We start from the raw sequence: 18,092 nt of genomic DNA, 5'->3' as shown, positions 1-18,092 counted from the left end.
TCACAAAAAAGCACAAGCTGTGCAAGAAAAGCTGTTTTAAGTACTAGCAGTGATTCAGTTAGTTATGGCAAAGACAGAAACAGATTCATCCTTATTGTACCACAATCATCCAAAATTGTCTTCTTTCCCCTGCAGAAAAGTCTGTGTCTGTTTTAATCCACATAATAAAACAGAACATGCTTTAATACAGATACTCAGGTCATGCTGGTAAGGAGACTTAGATGAATGATATCTGTCCAAAATATTGATATGGTACATGGAGCTACACAGTTTAGGATTAAACCCTGTGAGCCAGGACTACCTGCTAATTAACCTAACGATCACGGTGGTGCAGTTGCAAGTGTGACTTCTGAAAATCAACAGATGATAATTTTTACTTCCCAATATGGCTTAAATATATATATATATATATATATATATAAAAAGCTCAGAATTTCTCAATTCCGCTGTAACATAGAACATACAGCTGGAACAAGCTGGCAGAAGACGAGACGAAGCCTTCCTTATCATGCAGAAATTTAATAACCAAGACTTACCTGATTTGGCCTCTTGTGATTTTTATCTCTCTGTATTTTATGATTTTGCAGCTGCTGCACTAAGTTGTTCAATTGAGCAGAAGCTCAGTTTAAAAAAAAAAAAGTAATAATAATGATAAACTTGATAAATACAGTCAATTTTTATTCTCATGGGCTTTAAAGTTTAAACCACCTCATACCTGTATGCATAAGTGTACAAATGAACAGCCTGTGAGGAACAACCTTCTGCTCTAACATAGATCAATGTGACACAGACAGCCCAAATAATACAGCTACTATCAGCCTGGGCTTAAGCAGAGATCAGTAGCTATCCTTAACCATCAGTATTTATCTGCAAAGCTTGCTGGGGTGTAAAATAGGTAGAGCTGAAGCTCACATAAAACTCGCAAGTGAGTTGAAGAAAGAAAAAAAAAAAAAATCAAAAAAATAATTGGCTATAAATATCCCGTATGGATTTTTCTCTTTTTTCTTTTGAAGAATTTTTATGGCTTTTGTTGAGCTTTAACCACGTAAAAGTGAAAAATACTCCCCCCCCTTTAAAAAAAAAAAAAAAAGAAAGAAAAGAAACTGCTCAAGAACTAAATAGAACCAATGCCTATCTGCCATAAAATTAAAAGTATTGCTTGATATCCTACATGGTTTTTGGATCTCTCCACATAACTTTGCCAGGCAACCCAATCCTCACCTTGCAGCACTGCTGATATTTTAGGCTGCACCCCTTGAATTGAGACTGCCATTCCCAAATTATGTGCAAACTTGGAGACAAAATGATTTGGATCCACAGTTTCCCTTTGCAGGTAAGGCGGAGGCAGTCCAAGATGTTACCGCTCCTTAGCATTAGTAGGTCCTTAGCATTTGTCCATGTTCCAGCATTGCCATCAGCTCCGCAGCTGCTGCGCTGCAAAGTTACATGGCTCCATTTAAACACGCTTCGCTGCCCTCAATAAAAAACAAAACAAAAAAACCCACGCAATTCCAAGAAGCCCTTATTTTTAATTTGATACAACCCCACCGATTCTAGTGTTTTGGGGGGGTTGGGTTTTGTTTGGGTTTTTTTTTTTTTTTTAGTGTTTTCTTAAGTTTTTTTTTTAAATGATTCAGTCTTCTCCCACAAAGCTAAAGGTTCACACATCAGGATTTGCCCCCAAATCCAGTGAGTCATCAGGGCAGCTGATGATCTCAGCTGAGGTGTGGTGCAGTGCTAACCAGTTTTAAGAGCATCATCCTAAGCAACTTCGAATAATCTTGCCAAGCTGAAGGAATGATGGCTTTGTGAAATCTTCAGGAAGAGTTAAAGTGATGGAAACAAAGGAGAGGGTATAATAAAATTTGTGTCTTGTTAACCACGCTTAATTAGCAGTTGGGATGGCCCACATTAACTTATCCTGATTAGATCATTAGCTGAGTGTTTTTTATTTATTTTTAAATTATGTAAAGAAATTCCTACAAGTCAGAAAGCAATGGAAAAAATGTTTGGCAGGGGGGCGAGGTCCTCCCTGCCCCGCAAAAACCCTAATGATATCTGACCTACAGTCACCACTTTTTCTGAAACCCAGCGCAAGTGTCAAGGGCTTGGGACAGATGATTTCTTCTGACTAGTTTGTTACATGTTCCTCTCAAAAATAAACCAAAACGGGAAACAACAAAACGGTGATATCTGGAATTTAATCCCTTCCAGAAACAAGCATGCCTCGGTACCTGGATGTAGGCAAAGGCTGTACCTGACTACAGCTACTGACAGTCCCTGGTAAGTAGATCAGTTTTTAATTGCTCACTCAGGATAATTACTAAATTTGGTCTTTGTTCAAAGATTTGGCATAATGGTAGTGAACAGACTAATTATAAAGCCAAGTGAGTAAGTAATTTTTTCCAAACAAAATTACAACCCTATATTTGAATTTTGGTGCAAGCATATCAGACTTATGAGCTTTAGAAATTCAGGATGTAGCTATATCTATATATTCATATATAATTGCAGCATTATCATTACAAATTCTGCAAGTGTTATTAGCCAGAAAAGAGTAGCTCTGCTTTCCCCACTATTACTGAACGAATTACCTGTTATCACGTACGGGCTTGCAGAATTCACTCAAGTTTTATTAGCATCCCAACCAAATTTTGTGATTAAAAATGATGGCTTAGAGCGCTCAATGCCAAAAATCTGCTAGCTACAGCTATAACATAACCAAGAGATGTTACAGCAAAACCTATAGCCTCAATTTAAACAGGAGAAGTCAAGCTACTATGGACAGAGAGATGAAGCATTTTGGCCTTCAGTGCTACAAGCCCTTTTGAACACCAACTCGCTGCCTATATTTGGGTCTGGCCCGCTGCATCTTCACTGGTACTGTTTCCTCAAAACCATTTTCCTAGATTAAAACTGGCTCAGGCATTACAGTCCCTCCTACCAACTGCAGTCTAGCCAGGGACTAAACATATTAGTTTGAGCTGATCATCAAAAGTCAACATTTGGCAAATGATGCCGCAAGGCAGTATTCAGGGCAACCTGCTACTTTTTGTCTAGAAGTTTTAGGTGGCTTCTACCAACTTTAATTATCAGCACTTTGTTTGAAGAGGCAATCAGTAGAAACACAGGTGATCAGTTAGCTACACCAAGCCTGGCACTGCAAGAACAACAGCATGAAAAAAAAAAAAACCAAACTCAAGCTGCTAAAACAGAACTATCAGTTTTCCTCTCCTGCTACACCCTCACCTGAGGTCCAGAGACCAAGACAGCCTTAGAAGAACACCAAGATGTGCCAGCCACATACATCTACAAGAATCTTCATTTTGTAGCGTTTCAGGTCAAGCAACAGAGTAAAGAGTTAAAAATTTATATTAAAAGAAATGCGCTATTTTAGACACAGCAGAAGACAGGATCCTAGACAACAAGTCAGGGAGTGTTAGGTGTCCTCCATGCGCTGCAAGTCAGAGCTGGTGTCTTGCCACCAGGACAGAGTTCTGCACGAGCTTTATAAATAAATAAATGACAGCCATCACAGCAGTAATTAATCCCAGCCTATTCCAGGATCCCCGACAGCAGCAGCCGTAAGAGGCACCTGTGACACCATTCTCCTGCTCAGCTCATGCCTCCAGCCCCAGACCACCAGGGCCCTAAAGACATCCAGAACAAGTCAACGCAATAAGAGGGTTAAATCTATTTCCTTCCCTCTCTGAGCAGAAGGGAGACTCCTAAAGAATTATGCATGGAAAAAATATATATATATGCCATTTTAAATATTTGATGTATTCATTTGCTGACCTTTCCAATCTTACCCAGCTGCAAATGCATGAATTAATAAGAAATACAACATGAAATAAATAGTGGAGAGATAGAAGTTCCCTCTCTATCTCATCCCCATCTCAAACAGCTCTGAGAATGACAACACTGGGGAAACTGGTTGAAATTTATACATAGTTAGGGCATCATTACCATAATTATCACATCGGCATAGCAAAGCTCCCTTCTGCAAGGGTGGCATGCAGAAACCTAGAGACGAGCCGCAGTGCCAAGCTGCAGTGTGGGTTACGCTGAAAGAAGTAATAACGCAAATGAAAATACGCACTATAACTCCCGGCAGATTATTTTTATTTCATATGGGGGAGGGGGTCATTTACCCTGTGGTAAACAAAATGTTTTCATTCTTTAAGTATGTATTTTCAAGCACCTGTAGAGCTTTTAGTGCTTAATCTGTATATTTTACCACATTTTGAAAAGGAAAAAAAAAAAAAGCAGTAACACTGGCACAGGTGATTTGACTTTTTTCCCCCCTGTGTAAAACTGATCTTCAGTATTCTGCGTAAGAAATCGCTAGCAGGTCTGACAACCTCTCCTGAGCGCCGGCCCAGGCCTCTCTGCGTGCGTGGTGTCGGCGAGGGCGCTGCTGAAGCTGCCCCCGTGCTTTCAAACGCTCTTGGCTTGCTCCTGTCTTCACAGGGCAAAGCGGCAGGGTTTACTGCTTTGCTTGCCTGGATCGTCTTTTTTCACTCAGAAAATTACGTTTCATGAAGTTAGTTCTTATGGATTGAACACTGTGCTAAACAAATGGTTATAGTCTTCCTGGTGCTTTCAATAAATTAGAACTAGACGTTCAAGCCAATACTGAACTGACACAAATTAGATTTACCAAGTGAAATTTTCCAAAATTATAACCTTATTGAACAACTACTATATTTTGCACCTGTCAGAAAATGTTTATCGCTTTATTTCATTAGTATGTCCTGTCAACCTTTAATTTCACATTGCTTAGCAGAAGAAGAGGCATTTCACTGAAGGAGAACTAACTTTTCCCGATAAGAAACATCAGCTAATATGGAATAATGTGCCAATGTATCTTTAGGGTAAATTTTTTTGTTATCCACATAGACTACAGGTATTCCAACAGATTTATGTAGTTAAAATACACAAGTCAACCAGCAGGCCTGAGAAAACTCACATATTTCCAAAGAGCTGGACTCCCTACTTTTATAACAGAACTTTTCAAGTCTGAAACATTTTCAAAAAAAAACAAAAAACAGACAAACAAAAACAACTATAACATTATTTTAAGTTACATGGATTTCCTCAGTTCATGCTTTCTTGCAAGTGCTAAATATTTTCTAGTAAAACATTTAAAAACTTTGAGGATGTATATTTGTTTTTTTGCCAGCATCTATTTAAAGGTAAGCTAAAAACATATCCATGAAAACATATTTGTATACACCACCACTAAATGAGACTTTTCATTTTAATGGGCAAAATAAAATCCTTCTTTTAAGCAATTAAGAGCAGTCATCTCATCAATACACACACACACACACACACACACACACTTCTCCTTACTGTCCGGAGGGAGCTCTGCATGCGCTAAGGGAAGACTGTGCCCGTTCTGTGCTTAACGGTGGGTTTTTAGGGAAGGCTGTTGAAGCCAGCCAGCACCGACAGGTGCCATCGGAAATCCGTTTCGTGGATTGAAGGAGTCGAAGGCGAGCACTCACTCGCACTGTTTGGTCGCTTCTGGCTAGAACGGCGGCTTTAGTTAAGTACAGTTAGTTTTTCATTATGGTAATCCTTAAGTTCAGGACATAACGCCTAAAGTCGCGGGTGGGCCATAAGCATTCTGGTTTTGCACAACGCAATTAATGCGCTTTGTAGCCCCGAAAGCCATCAAACCTACTCCTCGTCCACGCCAACCCCTGGCAGCACCATCATCATCTTCATCGCCGCGAAGGAGCCAGGCGCGAAGCAGCCTCGGGACTCTCTGGGCTCCAGTGGTGCCAGAGCCTCATTTAAGCTGGCTGAGCTACATCAGGGAAGAGCCGGAGCACAAACTGCGGTAAAACACTCCAGAAACAGCGCTCGACTGGAGCGGGCTTCCCTGGCGCAGCACCAGCTTCCCGCGGGACTCCTGCCCCAACTCCGCACTGCCGCAGAAGCAAACGGGCTTGGGGAGAAATGCTCTTTTCTTGCCCTAACGCTCTGAAAACGTTTGCCATCCCCCTAGCTGTAAGCATTAAAACAGTGCATATGGGGCGTTCTTGTGATTCTTTTGGGTGCCCACAGTATTCAACATCTTTTCTCCCCTCAAGGATCCTTTGAGGGGGATTTTTCCTTTATATGGAAAAAGCATGTTTTCTATCACTGTTTTTATAATATAGACTTCCTTAAAAAAACAATTACAATATTAGGCCTGATCCTTTCCCCTTATCCCTACTAGTAATACAAACAGAATCACATTATTTAATTGATGTATTATTTGCATTACAACAGTGCCTTAGACTCCTAACAAGATGACTAGATATTGTAAGATCACATAACAAAAATATCTCCAAATTGAAACCTTTGTGATCCGAACAGACAAGACAAATACCAAGAGAAGAAAGCTGACAGCCAAGGTAAAGCAACTTATCCAGGATTACACAGCTATCACAGAGACCAGTCTGATTTCAGTAGATCCTCCTCCAATACTGCCTGCTAAGCCATGCTGCCTTTCCAATATGGGAAGTAAAGTTAGATTTTACTTCTTAATTAAAATCTATTTATTTCTTCTCCTGCTTACATCATCTTCACCATCTGCATCTCCAACAGCTTAAGAGTTCGTTCCTTGCATACGTGCTGCTGTAAGCATGACCAAACACGACTTCAGCTCTAATGAGAGAGGTTAGAGCCAAAGTTAAGACTGCTTCTCAAGCCATTTTACAAGAGGGAAACAAAGCCAGCACATTGAACAGCTTGAGAAAATAAACATCTTGCTGTTTTTGAGATGTTGAACTTGTTCTTAGGATTCTTGGCCAGAAGTCCCAGGTGACCACCCATACACACACCTGGCAGAAGGAAAATGCCTCTCTCCAGCCCAGGGTCATCACCTTTAGTATTTTACACCAGCTGCGAATGCAGCCTCTCTGTCTCTCTCCAATGGTGAAAATGGAAAGTCTTGTTTTCAGCAAATAAGATGCATTTTCTTTTAGTTTATCAGCACACTGTAGACTGCTAATATTTCATTTCCGTGGACCGGTGAAGGTCACGGTCAATCACTGAAAGACAAGTCTATTCTCCACGCATGTAATAGTTGATGAAAATACCATCAAAAGCCATTATTAACTTAAAAGGATTTGATTTCATTGACAGCACATCAAGTCAGTTTTACTTTTTGCTGCTAATTTTAACTATTGCCTTTTTGCACTCCTTTAAAGCACAGCCAGATCTGCAAGTAACCATGTGCCTCAGACACAGCATTCATCAGGCTGTCGTTCATTTGCTGATGTTGAAGCTAATTGGCAGCACTTTCAAAAAAAAAAAAAAGCTTGTTAAAAAGGTCCTTTAGAGATATGTTCTTAACAGCACATAACTAGCTCCATACTGGCCAGCTACCAGATGTTTTGGTATAAATAAAAGAAATTGCATCCCTAACAAGCCTTACAGACAGGACGGGTCTGTCATGTGCAAAACGGATTCTCATTATGTCCTTTCCATGTTTTCCAGCCTTAAAAGCACTGAATCTATTCAAGCTTTTCAGCAAAGAAAGTAATGAGAGGGAAGGAAAAGACTCTCCAAGCTGGAGAAGTATGTTGCTTCGTACGGAAGTGCCCATTCCAAGATACTCTAACTTTCCTCGAATTATCCTTAGAAGACATTCACAAACATCCATCAACGCCAAAAATTAGGCCTGCTCAGCCCTACAGCAGTTGATCATTACCTATTCAGTGCCAATGTTTCTTCATGCGCATCTTCAGCACTTTGATATGCACATCAGCACAGGCATAAATGCACACTGTTTTTTATATCTGCTTGAGTTTGAAAAATTTAATCAAGCAGCAAGCAAGCAGCAATGCCCATGTTTTAATCACTGGGAAGAGAAAAACATGCCGTGATATTTTCATCCTTCCTTGTGACCGCAAGTACTGGTAGCTGAGGGCCAGGCTAGCAGGGTGCCACCAAGCCCAACGTGGTCCCACACAGCCAGGGATGCAGGATCCCGACCAACTGCCTCTCCCCCCTGAGCAGGAAAAACATGGGAGTACAAGAGCACTGGTATTATTTTTTTTAATCATAGTTTACATATTAAATTGTAATACTGGACTTTCCCTGACAAGTGGTCTGCAAATTGATGTTTTTGCAGTCTTTCCTTCAGCCATCTCAATGCTGGAGTTAATAAGAATCATGGCCTCTAAACTTTATCCAACACCCACAAAATATGGCTTTTTTTTTTTTTTTTTTTTTGCCATGTCCAGACCAATAAGAACTGATAGTAAAACAAGTGCCACACTTGACGTCGGGAGCGTATATTGGGTATCGACTGCATTTGGTTCAAACCATCAAATACCCTTCCCAAGGCAGCTCAGGTCACTGTCAGCACCACTGAGGAGATGGTGGCTGAAGGCATCAGCTATCACGTGTGCACCAGGCACTGCAATATATCTCAAGACCTACGATACTGCTCTAATTTCACCTCAGTAAACAGTGTCCACCCCAATTTGCCAATTTATTATTGATACCTCCTTCACAACAGGCTCGATTACAGAGAGCCGAGCAAGCAGGTGAAGCCGGCGCAGCCTCCTCCAGAGGGAGTGGGAGATGCGGCACCTTGCCTTCCGAGCGCTCTGCGGAAGGCAGGCTGCTTAAATTAATGTTCAAACAAATGATACCGCCTGAAAGGGCTTCATGTGTTTGCATAACACTTTCTCAGAAATTTAATTCACTAATTTCATTAGGTACCGCATCAGCCAACACAGTTTTGGGGGACATATTTAGAGGGCAATTTGTCTGGCTGCAATTTTCAAGAAGCAGAATTGACGCAGCGTCAATTCACCACCGAGCTGCACGGCATCTCCAAGGGAAAAATTGAATTTAGGAATGCAGCCTGCTTGCTTTCATCTCCTTTATCAGGGTAGGATAAAGTTACTCTTTTACATAAGCAGCAAATATATTCAACGCATGAGGATCTGTGACTTAAAAAGTTGTCCTTTGGTAAGGAAAATAACTCAAGACTCTTAAAAATGAAGGCTAAAAGCTCACTGTTTCACCCCTTCAGTTTTCCAACAGTTTTTAATAAAAGGTCATGCCAGCCACTGCTATTCTAAATTGGATTTATCTCCTTGATTTTGTAACACTTAACTTCACAAATCATGCCCTCAGATCAGGATGTCCAGCCACCCCGAATACTGCACAAACTCCGTTTTCACACGAGCGATAAGAAGGGATGAAGCCCTGATGCTCCGACAGCGCCTGCAGCCCGTGGGCCAGGAATGCTTCCCAATTCCGGTGAAACTCCCAGGAGACCATGGCAGGAATCGGTGGGGAACTGGCAGCGCTGGCAGAAAAGCAAAGACGCACCAGGCTGATGTTCAAGCCTGCGATATAGGCACCATATTCAAGAATAAAGACTGTTCCAGTCTCCTCAGAGCAAAGGGAAGAACATGTTCCAGTCAAGAAGCTCTATAAAGAGTTTGGTAAGAAAACCCAGCGAGTTTCCAGAGATGATCTGTCCAAAGGAAAGCACGTCAGGCTAGCGCAAAGCAAGCAAACAGGCAACACCACAACCATGCAAAACCTAAAACAAATATGCTGTCCCTCTTCATGAGGGAACACATATCCAAATGAACATATTTCTTGGAAAAACTCCTATGTTAAACTACCTCACGCATGGAAGAGCTCACCAGCCACAGTCTTCACAGATGGGCAGGTGGAGAAGAGAAACCCACAGACTTTGAGAAGTGCTTAGCTAACCCTTCAGGCCTCTTTCAGAGCACGAGGAAGCAGATCTTCCCATTTATTACCCAAACAGATAAGGCAGCTACATTGTTCTGTCCTTCAGGCACATATATTCCGTCAGCTGACAAGTGTCGCGTGAATGCTGTACAGCACAAAACAAAACTGCAATAGTTTCAAAGATAGGTACTTTAAGGGGAGCAGAGGCAAAAGGCAAAAGTTAATGACCCTTCACTTGCAAGGGGGAACACCAGGAACTCATTAATTCCACACTTTGCTGATGCAACTTGCATATGTAGAAATGCACTCTTACAGCTAATCAGGTGGATGACAGAAAACCATAGTAGAGCTGCTGGAATGGGCTCAGCAAAAGGACAGGGCACCATCTTCCCTTCCCTGCCTCCGTAAATAAATAAATAGGAGCCAGCCTGCAAAACTGATATCAGCTAGAAACTCATATTTTCCAGACTTCCTCCTGTCCAAAAGGGCTAAGAATATGCCTTTTACATTATAAGCATTACACAGCAAGTGATTACAACCTAACATCTTAGTGTTGTACTGAAACGCCTCATGTTTACTACAACATCCATGGAGCTGCTCTGCTACTTGGCCAATTTCCTTAGGGCTCAAGTGCACGTACAACACCATATGTAGTGCTCACTTTGGATAGCTCTGCCCCATCACCATTGGAAGCTGCCCCCACTCTCTGCTGAAAAATCTTGCACAGCATAAAAAAAGAAATTTAATCTATTTTTAATTTACATCTGTTCAACACATGGTTTTGCTCTTCCCATCTTATTCTTCACCCTTCCCCCTCATTACTACAGAATTCAATAGCCAAAAAAATCTGAGTTATGAACATTGCCCATAACTGATGGGACAATCTGAAATGAGATAGAGTTAGTGGTTGTTGGGATAACCCAACATCCACTAAGGTCTCACTGTACCCTCTGCCACCTTACAGCCTGGAGGGGAGGGAGCAGCCACAGGAGGTCCTTAGGAAGCCCTATAGCAAGTTATATTTACAGGGCTGTCCTTGCAAAAGGTGTATGGACAGTCATGATCTATAGTCATAATTGTCTATATTGTTTTATTTGTTTTTTTAAATCTGAAATGCAGTGGCTATGATTATTTTGTAAATTTAAAAAGTAACTAGAGAGAAGCTGGTGGGTGAAAGTCTCATGAACCTTAGAAAATAAATAACCCTCAGCAGATTAGAAGAGTACATTCAAATTATAAATGTTTTATCCAAATAATTTACTGATTTTTTTAAAAAAATATTATCTCTAGGTCAAATTGAACAGTTCTTAAAACAAAGGACCTGAAATCAAACTCAATGAGGAATTTAATCTAATGGTGTTGAAACAGCCCTTAAATACAGAGTTGTTTTCCTATTTTAAGGAAGGAATTGCGTTTCCTTCCTTTCTCTCTCGGTTTGCAGAAGTTTGCAAGTCTCATTGGCACGTTGCGAGTTGCCTAACTAGCCTGAACTGCTTCCAATAAGTTTCTCTCCCACACATTTTCCCCCCTTTGTATTATCATTATATATAAATAATCCAGCTAGACAAAAAAAGTCTTAAACCTAATTCTTTGGGTAAAAATGCTAATCTTCAAACAAACATACAAGTTGCATGTTTGTTAAGTGAGTAGGTCTATACATTTTTTAATTAATTGGGGAACATTCCTAAAATATATTCAAATCTTACAGGATTATGATGCTGATCCCCACCCACCCTCCTCATTTTCCACCACACTTGAAATTCCAGGGGGTTAATTAAAGGATTCAGCCCGACGGAGGAGATGGTTATTACGGGCTGAGCAAACTGCTGAAGAATCACAAGGCAAAAGAGACAGCCATACCCATGGGGTCTGATTATCTCCAGATAAACGTCCTAAAAATTGAATTATTTCTTTGGAGATGTTGTATTTTGTGGCTTTGGGAAGCTGAAGGTGGCACCGAGTGGATCAGGGAGCGTTAACAGGGAAGGATGCCCCTTTGGGCTCGTCGGTCCCTCGTTTGCAATAGCCGGCCAGCACGGGGGAGCTGCCAGCCTGCACGAAAGGAGACGGAAAAGCGCTAAACGACAACTCCTGCCTACAGATTTTAACGGTGCAGCACACGGGGCTGCGTGGGATTCATCTGGGAAGTGGGCAAAAGAAAGTCGAATTTTTTGTTTGTTTGTTTTAATAATTTTTTAAAGGAGGCAAGAAGGTTAGAAACGTTTAAATCCTGCTTCTGACCTGCAGCACATCTGGACACTGAGAGAGGCCACAGCTTGAGGCTATTTCATCTGGTGGAGAAGGAAAGTTTTAAATCTCACTCATGCAAGTTTTAATCTATCTTCCGGCTCTGGAAGTACATTTGTTCATATTCATAAGCCCACAAATACACCCATTAGTATAGCTTTGTAGTAGTCTGAGAGGCTTTCGATCTGGCCAAAAGAAGGAATAGGGCACAAAACACACGGCACAAGACCCTGCCTCACAAACTCGCTTTTGGGGCACAAAACAGAGGGGTCAGTACTGCGACCGGTCCGTGCCAGGAGGACGCTACGACCGCAGCGGTCAGCAGCATTTTTCTGTCCACTTCTTGCTCCTTCCTGTAAGGGGAACTCCTTGGCCCCCAGAGACCTGTATAACAGAAGTCACATTTCAGCAGGACATTTAATTCAAGGTTGCATTTATTTAGAGCACTGTCATAACGACTAGTTAACCTTACAGTGAGTTACGTTAGCGGCCTGAAAAAGACCAAGTCCCTTCCTTAGGCTTTTCCTTTCTTCCCTAGTGCTTATACCCTGCTTATTTCTAAGGTTGACTGCTAGCGTATTTAGAAACTCCGACTCGGGCATCTCTCCATTAGCCAGGGACAAAACACTCCTCATCGTCTCTCCGCAAGGCAGGGCCTGAACCTCATATTTTTGTACGCTTGGGCCCGGTTTCCAGAAATCTTTATTGCAATTATACAAAAAAGGACCTTCACTTTTTACACCTCCATCCTAATCCATTAATAAACACTCAGCCTTCGCTGGGTACAACTGTGGCAGCCACAATTCCTTGCCGGATGGCAGAGAAGTGGAGGAGGGAGTCTCTTATCCCGTAAAACGTCCTTGGAAGAGGCATGTCGAGCCCCCCTAGGTGTAAGCTTTGGAGGACAGCCAGCTACCAGAAGTTCTAGTACAAAGCTTTCCCAAGGCTGAAGGGGAAAACCCAGCAGGTCTGGTGTTCTGGCTGCAGCAGCAGAGACAACAGGCAACTATCTGCTTCAGCTCATCCGTTTTTGTTTGAAACGGATGAGAGGAGATATTAATACCAAGAGCCCTGCGAGATAGGGCGCGTCTCAAATGCCTGCAACGGAGCACACATCGCATATCGTTTCCAGCACTGTAATTATCTGATAAAGCTATTAACCATACCCTTGAGACTCCACAAAGCATTAATACATCCCACCAAAGCAATCTGCATCCTAGCTGGGTATTAGTCAGCAGCTGCATGTTACTCTGGGAAAAATTATATATATATAGCAGGAGAGTCTTTCTCCCCCCCCTCCATGTTTCTGAGAAACTTGAGGTTTACAAAGGGAGATCAAACCCACAGTGCGCAGCTCCGGTGGGAAACACTTCACACACAGCACTTATTTCTCCTAACACACATTATCAGGAGGGAGTAAGTAAATGGGAAGAGATTCTCTGTGGGAAGCTAGATCCGTCTCCTGCCTCATCGTTGCTCATCGTTTTGGGGATTTGTTCTTAATGCATTGGTGGCTGCTAGTCCTAAGAGACATTACGAGGAGGATAACGCTTCCAAGTGGCAGGATTGGACTCGGCAATGAACTGTGTTGCATTTCCTTCCACCCTTGCTCTTTTTCTGCAGTTCTGTGCCTCTGTTTTGATTTAACAGGACATGACCAGGTCTCTCAGGCTATATTTGCCTCCTCCTCACATTGAAATCTCATTTAAAAACCTTGAACAACTGTAACAAAACTTCTACAGATTCACCTCCAAAATAAAAAGGCAGTAATACTGAGGAAGCCGAAGTGTAGATATATCACTATATGCCAACTACCTTGTCAGTTAAATAAATAATGGGAAGTTATTAATGAGACCACAGTAAAAGCTGCAACTCAGGCCACTTCAGACTTGCACAAAAGAATCCTAGAAAACCACTCAATGCCACTTCAATAAAATTCACATCTGAGAAAGTTTCTACATGTCAGCAAAACACTCCTCCTTGTAGACTGATTGAACTAACACATTGGCTACGACCAGGCGCCGCAACTTGGCTACCAAGCAGCGCGGCTCGAGGAGGACCTCTGCTGCAGCTGCTGGCGCCGTTGCAGAGGGGACCAGCAAGGAGCCCCTTGTCGTTTAAGAGGTGAACGTGGACCAGTGCCCAGATCATGCATCTGTCCCATAATTTACATCCCATGTAACTTGGCTGACTTGGGAGGTGTCAAGTATGAGTACAGTTAGTCACGGTGGGTGCATTGCTGTCCGTCAGCAAAACATCCATGGGCAAACTCTCCCAAGACTAGTTATCAGAAAGACTCACAAATCAAAGAGAAACAACCTATTGGTCAGTTTTGTTTTATCTTCCATTTTACATATGCTAACATTAACATAGCTGCAGATGTACTTTCCCCTCCTTGGCTTCAGGAGGTAGCAAATGAAAGGGGTGACATTGGATCTTGTTTACCAGCAAGAGCAATTTCAATCCTCCTCTTCATCCTCCTTTTATCTCAGTTTCTTCCATTACATTTATATTTATCTCCTTTTTTTTGCCATCATGACAACACTGGCTGCTTACCTATGATTAATGTACCATTGACAGTTTTCAGGAGCATCATTTTGTAGGCCCCAAGAAAAAAAGTAGAACCGTAAGGGACTCAGCAAGAGGCCAGCCAGCTCACCTCCAACCCCAAGGCAGGAGTGACTGAACCTGTGCTTGCTGATCCCACTGCCTTATGACCTCCCCAATGACCAAAAAGGAGGGGGTTATTTCAAAATGCTCAATGAAAATAAAGACAAGCCAACAAACCATCTTCTTCCTCCCTCTTCATTTTACTCAGTAAAAGGGATTGTTCCCACTGCCCTTCTACAGCCTGAAAGTCTGCAGTGTTCAAGTAAGTGAAGCCAACATGAGTAGTCCAGTCCAAAGAAGGCCTTTTCAATCCAGAAATCTGATTTAAGTTTCCTTTCTTATTTTCCCTTTCCAGTACCAATAATTCCCACAATAATAACCTCTTGCTATTTTAAAGCCTTTCTTGTACCAGAATACTAGTCTACCCCACTACATCTAAGGCCAGTGAGGCAATGTAATTGCAGCATATTGGGAAACATAACTGCAAAGCAACACCAAAACATTTTGAGCTATAATGTTTATACTTGCATTTTATAATTTTCACATATGGAGATATCACCTAATTGTCAATAGACTAACAACAATCTTCACAGAGGGCCTAACCCACAGCTCTTCAGAGTCAATGAGACCATTCTCTTGCCTTCAAATGGCTTTGGATCACCCCCAAAAGAAAAAGACAAAATAAATTACAAAATGTCTCATTAACTTCCGCAAATGTCTTTTGAGCCACTTCCAGAAAAATAAATGAAGAAAGAAGAGTAGCACTCCAAGAACACAACTCCAGTAAAAGAAAAAAAAGAAACAGAAGAAACAGATACTCCCAGACTGCTTTCAAAGTGATACGAGATAAAATATAATCACATATTCCAAATGACTCCCAAAAGCCAGACAGAACAGATTCTGCCATAAGGCTGCCCTTCAATCCTTGTGTGCTCCCATCATTCAGCCTCATGTCACGTCCGAGGCATTCACACAGCCATCGTCAGAAATAACCACACTTTTCTCCATCTGCACTCGCTCCAAGCTGAGCGGAGAAAAAACCCACCACTGACAAAGCAGTCACATCAACAGATGCAATTTCTGAGTTAAACAGCTGTATTTCTTCCCCTAGAAGCTTTGTTGCTCTAGGAGCGCACAGACTTGCGTAAAGTTTTCTTTTACTCACGTGGAAAAAACTTTTACATCAGAGTTTCTCCCAGGACCTTATAAGCCAAGCATATGAGAAACAAATCCATAAAAAGAGCCCAATTCCAGGTGATTTTGGATGAAAGAAGGAGCCTAAATATCTTTGAGGATCCAAGCTCAAGCTTCAAAGCAAGAGCTGTCTCATGCTTTCCCCCACGCTCTACCTTAGCAGGGGTCAAGGTCCACAGCTGCAGCAATATCTACTCCTGGCTGATGTGCTCCAGCTGTGGTTTTCACTTCTTCATATGCCTTTAATTGGTTAATTTGGTCCTGCCCACCAAAGCAATGAGCTCAGCACCAGTGTTCTCAGTGTCTCCTGCTCATCGCTGAAATAAAAGCCTCTGCTGGGTGGTGATTATGAAGCATGATTGCCCTTGTAATCCTAATATCTTTATCTTCTTTAATTTACAACTCTCCCACCAAAGAAGAGATAGAGACCTCATTAGCATTATGAATTTAAAATTATTAAAATGATCCACAATATCATGCTCCTGGATTTTGCATCAAATAAAGCTTTGTTCCATGGCGTTTTCACTGTTTGAGACACAGATTGCTACCAATTTCACTTTGCAGCTCAGGCAAAAGTGAAGTTCAGAGGGAGAATATCATTCTTTATTTTCTACTTAAACTGTTTCGAGAGAAAATTGAGTTACTGACCACACAATTTTGGAGGTGGAGAGGGGCAGCACAAACACAAGCAAAGTCCACATATTCTCTTAGCTTTTTATGTTGTGGAAAGTCACTTTTACACAATGCTAAAGAGATCTTCCTTGATGCTGAAGCTTCGATCTTAAAAACATTGAGAAAGCATGCCTAAAAGAGCAAAGGCAGGTATTTACAAACTATATAGCAATTGCTCCTAACTTACATCCTGTCAGCACGTAACGAGATACTATAATGAGAAATAAAACCCACAGTTTAATCATACATCCTAAGGTGGTTTCCCTTTAGCATTTTCTAGCTAAGCTTCAAGTCAGACAATTATATTGCGCCTAGATGAGATTTGCCTTTGTATTTTCAGTTTCCCGACGGATTCTTTCCTTGTCTCCTCATTACCACATTTTAGCCCAGAAATAGCCAGGAATAGGCTTTGTACGCTGAGAGCCACAACCAAGCAGCACGATACACACCAAGCTGATGAGAAGTTTGAAGCTTCTGACAGAAAATTAGGTTTTTAAACCAAATTATTTTGTACTTTTACTTCAAAAACTCATTCCACTGTCTATCGCACAGGAGAAATTGTACATTCATGTTTCACTCTACCAGCTCTTCAGCACTAATCAATAAAAACGTAACCTTGCACAATAACTAAACAAAATAGTGAAAACCCCAGTCCTAGAATCAATCAAGTAAGAGACCTTATGCTGGTGAACTAGTCTCATTAGGGTTAGAGGCTACCAGAAACCTTGACTTTTTGAAGGACAGGTTAGACTCCCATTCAGAGCCCCATCAGCAATTCAGATTCCTCCGCAAGAAACTCACTGCAGGATCAGGCCTATTATTAAGTGTTTAAACACAGGAAACAACAAAAAAACCCAAAACATTTTAATAAAAGCTCAGCCAGACTTTTTTTTTCCTTGAAACACTATTAAAACCTGCTTGACTCTTTAAGCAGACAGAGGAAATGGTGAGATACTACCTACTGGGAAAAAAAAAAAAGAAATTGGAGGAGGCTATTCAGCTTGTCATTTTTCTGAAAGATAATCAGCGCTTATGCCGGAAAGATAGACACTGCATCCGACACTTCCCATTGAAAACCGCGCGGCTCCACTCACTAGATGTGTTTCAAGGTTATCTTCAAAGTCTATATTAAAAGAAGAGGGCAGAGCCAGCTCAAGGCTCCTCTGCTGCAAGCAAAATCATGCCTGGCAAGAGCAGAGCACCGTTGGCGAGGGATGGCTGGAGAGAGGAGGGGGCAAGGAAAGCCGCATCGGAGACGGGTGCCGGAGCACCTTCCCTTTTCTTACTTGTCCGCAGTAGGAAAGTGAGGTCCCCTCCTGCAGCCCCCCAGTGCCATAACATCCCATTTGGCCACTAACAGTGAATTTGACCCAAAACTCAGTAGGGTTTAAGTTACAAGTCCACATCCTCCGCTCTGCCCCAACATCCAACATACACGAGCCGTCTTCTCTCTATTCCAGAAGGAAAAAGACAAACGCTAAGAGACGGGCAATCCTGCAGGCACGTGCAGACAGGTTCAGCCTTAAAATGCTGCAGATAATTGCACCGGTTTGCTTTGGCGAAAGCGCCTGGTAAAACATTTGTCAGAAATATCCAACAGGCACACGCTGCGGCCAGTGTCCTTCAGATAGCCGTCTGCAAGGAGG

Source organism: Apteryx mantelli, chromosome 9, assembly GCF_036417845.1.
Source record: "Apteryx mantelli isolate bAptMan1 chromosome 9, bAptMan1.hap1, whole genome shotgun sequence".
Taxonomy (NCBI): domain Eukaryota; kingdom Metazoa; phylum Chordata; class Aves; order Apterygiformes; family Apterygidae; genus Apteryx; species Apteryx mantelli.
This window is presented reverse-complemented; position numbering follows the sequence as displayed.